This window comes from Opisthorchis viverrini (assembly GCF_000715545.1).
Source record: "Opisthorchis viverrini unplaced genomic scaffold opera_v5_70, whole genome shotgun sequence".
Taxonomy (NCBI): Eukaryota; Metazoa; Platyhelminthes; class Trematoda; order Opisthorchiida; family Opisthorchiidae; genus Opisthorchis; species Opisthorchis viverrini.
In genome coordinates, this window is record NW_008751726.1 from 401,355 (window position 1) to 406,018 (window position 4,664).

Sequence of the window (4,664 nt, forward strand, 5' to 3'; positions counted from 1 at the left end):
AACCATTCAAAATTGTTTACATAGCCTTGGGTGACAAACGTTGGTCCTACCTGACGAGTAATTCGTTAACTTCCCGAACAAGGAGAGTCAGCACTAATTTTTTTGCTATACGGTTTCACCAGAATTGCAGGACACCAAGTTTCACGGTTCACCTCCACCATACGGCTCACAGATGAATTAATCTGGTGCACTCACTCTAACTGGTTTCTGCAGTCAAGCCCTTCCACAACAGACTGCGGCTTTTCCCCATTAGGTCTCTGTAAAAAGATCCACTCAAAAGGACCGCTTATCAATCTCCCATTACATTCTCCTCACCGACTCTAGACAGATACCACCCAGGCGTGTTGTACTCGACTTTCGTGTGGAAGAACGGCACGTAAATTTGCAAACCAATGAGCTTATCACATCCGAATGGTTGCTGAAACCGGTTCTCATTTCAAGTCGGAAATCCTGTGAACTGTATGATGTACCCACCGAGTGAACAACCGGGCAATGGATTATGGTGCCACCTGTGGCATTGCCGTATTGCCTTTTATGGTGAATCTATGTCTGCTCGCATGGTGCACAGTGACCTGTGTTCAGACGCTTGAACCGTTGATAATAGTAGGTCAGTTTCCTCAATGCCCATTATTTACCCGCAGGTCATTGTTGCGTACTATGGTTGAACTGTCCCGCCGCACACTCCACGCCTACGGTATCAGTCGCACCGAGTTTGATAGGGACTACGGTGGTGGTGGGTTAGAGGAACCTTGTTAATCTGTCGAATACAGTGGACTCAACTGCTTCGGATTTTCATCGAAGGCATATTTTAGTAAACCGAAGAGTCATGTGAAGATGCGTATTTCGTGGACCGCTGAAATACTTGTGACTTATAAACGTCTCTGCATTCTCGAGAGACCACTGTGGTGTCGATAGTCGTACTTAAATCTCGCGGGTACACTACAGGTGTTACCGTCTGGCACTACCTGTTTTGACTGCTCTTCAGCTATGATAGAGTAGAAGTCGACTTGCCCTGATCATTGTGATTAGGTTCGTACGTAATTAGGAATTCCTAGAGGAGGGTATGGCGAACTTACGTTTCTATAACGGAAGTCTATATTTGTGGTTAGGGGGTGGCTGAGACCGGCGGTCGTTGAACTGTGGTTTGTAGGCCAGATGTGCTGCACGAGTTCACTTCGCACGGCTCGTATTTCGCATCGGAGCTCAAGCCATCCGCTCTCACGGAAGTCGCTGGAATACTACCTTGTCCTTTCATGGTGAAAGTTGTTAGAATAATATTTTGGGAAGGATACTGGCTGTTTCATCCATAGACGGACGGTTACGCACCACCGACATAGTGCATAAGAAGGGCATTTCGATCTGAAGTGTCAAAAGAGAATGCTGTTCGACTTCATCCAACTTACAGTAACCACTTCGTTAACATTTCATTTAGTTGGCGTTTGCCGAATCTGTATAGTTTCTGTTCACATCATCGTCGCTTCCGGTCGTAGTGCAGTTCTTGTCGGCTCACACTGAAGCGGGGAAGCAAGACTCCAGCTTCGCTTTTATTGGAACTCATCAGAAGTACCTATCCCTGACCAGGCCGGAAATCTGGCATACGACGTGATTGTTGTACCAGTATTTCACACGCGCGCAGTATCACAGATAAACTGACAAACAGAATTGTGACTGTGCCGTCTCAAATTCAGCTGAAAGAGTGATGAATTCAGGAGCAGGGGTGCTAATTGCGATATTGACCCACGTGGTTCAGTGATTGGTTCTGATGGTGTAAGACGAACCATCAGTGTGAGGTTCAAATGTTTTTTTCCGAGCGTGGTACACATGGGGAACTCAAATGAGTTCAGAGTATGGCCATACACCCACACTGGTCGATGTCAGTACCACTGGGTGGTACTAATTCATCGCTTGTGGATTAGGAAAGCTTACCGGGCGGCCATTCCAGGCAAATTGGAACAAGAGAGAATGTACCAACCGGGTCAAGCGATGACTTGTACACAGCACCAATATGTTGTCCACGTGTACTCATAACAGGTGGAAAGCAATTGACCATGTCGAGCACTGCAGAGATTCTAAGGCATGCTCAGTCGAACTGTGTTTTCACTGAGGCCGCTCCAATTGGCTGTAGTCTTGTGTATCAGATTCATACCGTGCTATATCACCGCTTTCCCCCTAACTCTTAGTCCAATCGCAACGGACCAGCATCTAAACCGATGATCAAGACGACTAGACGGGTTTTTGATTAGGTCTCTCCGATTTGCCCTTTGACAGAAGAGTACAGTTACGAAATCCTAGGCGAAATTTGAGAGGATTGTTGTTTGTAAGTGAGATGATCACTTGGATGGGTTACTCATGCGGTGTCCGTAATGCATGCGTCAAGGTGGAGTGGTGAGCTCCATGATTGGCGTTCGACTGCGTACATGTTTTTCATGCGACCATATGACTTTGCTTCATTTGATGAAGTGTGTGTTCTTCATCCTGTGCCTATGACACCTATGTTCGGCGGGAAAACGTTCAGCTACCATATCCTAGATTAAATGTGTGTGAGCTACTTACCGAACTTGCACAGGCTATGCGCTGGAAGGCTACTCAGACAGATTTGAACAGATTGGCCGTGTGCATACGGTGGGTTCAAGTGAGACCCAAACAAGCAGCTGGTTCTGAGTTATATACGATAGTACAGTGAAAAAGCTACTACTGAACTAAATTGGTCCAATATTCAGGATGTAGAAGTACGCTTTTATTCATCAGAAATACTTCACAACAGGTCGAACAACATGCTGCAGTGTTAGGTTGACCTAGACGGATTTTCTAGAGGCTCACCCAATAGGCAGTACCTAAAAGCGGGTACTGAATGGAGTAGCTCAGTATCTTTCAGACTAAAGGAATCTGTATAGACTGTAGTGCAATAATGCAGTCCTATTTTTGCGCGTGACGTTGAGCTAATCAGACAGCGGAAATAATGCGATTGAAGAGGCATCCACTTCTACTTCCAAATGCAGGAAATATTTTTACTTGTGAAGACACTCAGATCGGATGAAGATGTATCTAATTTTAGAGCGTTATTCAACGTATATGACATTCTGAAGAAAGAAAGGAACTAGTATACCCCGGGGGAAGTAGCCTCACGGACCACGAAGAGCGGCCACTACGACGAAAGAGGTATTCTGGGAGTCACTATTTGACCCAACATCAATACAGAAGCTCGCAGAAAAATGCATGGAACGTCAGGGAAACTTAAACTAGGGATTTTTGGATCCAATCCATGTCGACCTCCTAATTGAGTCTCAGATACGCTAAGCTTGCTCACTTGTGCATCCACATCTTCGGCAAATACAAGATCTGAGCTACACTCAGTTGCGGCGTAGGCAGACGCGACAATCATAAACCGATCCCGCTTGTGAGACTCCCTCACAGAAGGCCCCAGACAAGCCGCACCAGGGCGACTATTAACAGGTGTCCAGTCAAGTAAGGATACTCCCGCCTGGTGACTTAAGACGATACCAACCACTCCATATCCCGCCGCAGCAGCCTCTGGATAACCAGAGGTGTGTAGCCGGAAGCGAGTGGTTAGCTCGGCCACCGTGCTTACATTTTGAACTTTTGTTTCTGAGACACAACACAAATTAATGCCCAACGAGTCCAGTTTGAGAGCAAAGGCAGCTTGTTGTCCTGCTTGCTTCATAGTGAGGATATGGAAAGCGACCAGAAAGATTGGGCGTCGAGGCTTGAAGATTAATTTCGAGATGCTTGAGGATGTCGGTGGCATGTGAGCAGATGTTGCACACCGATGCAGGAGGAACGCAGTCATCAGTTCTAATGACATTCAAACCTCACACCGTCATCGATAAATGTAACGGTCAATTATTTTAGCTCAGTTCATAATGGTGTGAACGAACCCAACATGCTGGATGTCATCGAAAAAGATAGTCTTACCAGGATAGGTATATCTTACTGTTTAAAGCATGGGTAAAAGTGAGGGTGAGAAGAGATACAACGTGGAAAGGCATTTCACAAGGGTACAGAACATGTCATCAAAATCATATTTAATACAGTGTGTTGTGTATGGTACAGCCAAGTTGGGAAACACTAGTTTTTGCAGAATGGCCGTGATCTTTTGGTACACCTGTTTGTCTGATAGCGTGTATGCGCGCACAAACCGAGCCGCCAGCCGACAAAGAGAAGGAAAACATGTAGAGCGTGCCTAAAGCAGCATGGGACCCGACCTACCGACATCGGGTCAGTTGACAAATGAGGGCTCAAGTACAAAAGAATAACAAACGAATGAGAACAAGGCTGAAGGTCAAAAAGGGCAGGAGGCAGAGGGTAGAACAAACGACCTGATTAGTGCAACAATCACTAGACAACAAACAACATTTAGCTAATAACGCGCTCAATCACGATGAAGACATATTGGAGATCAAGAAACTGAAGTGGAGAGAAAAACGGTTAGAAGAAATTTCGTCGGCACAACACCAGGGTGTCCAATCTTCAATCGAAATCAGTCTTTTCTATTTAGGAACGGTAGAGCAGGGGTACGTGTGCAGCAACGCACAAGATCTAATACGGCCGGGATGGAAATCGAAACTGACGCTGAGGTGGGAAGTAGGTAAGTTACATAGACCAGATGTCGCACATAGTTGTCTGAGGAATGCCGCCGTCACTCC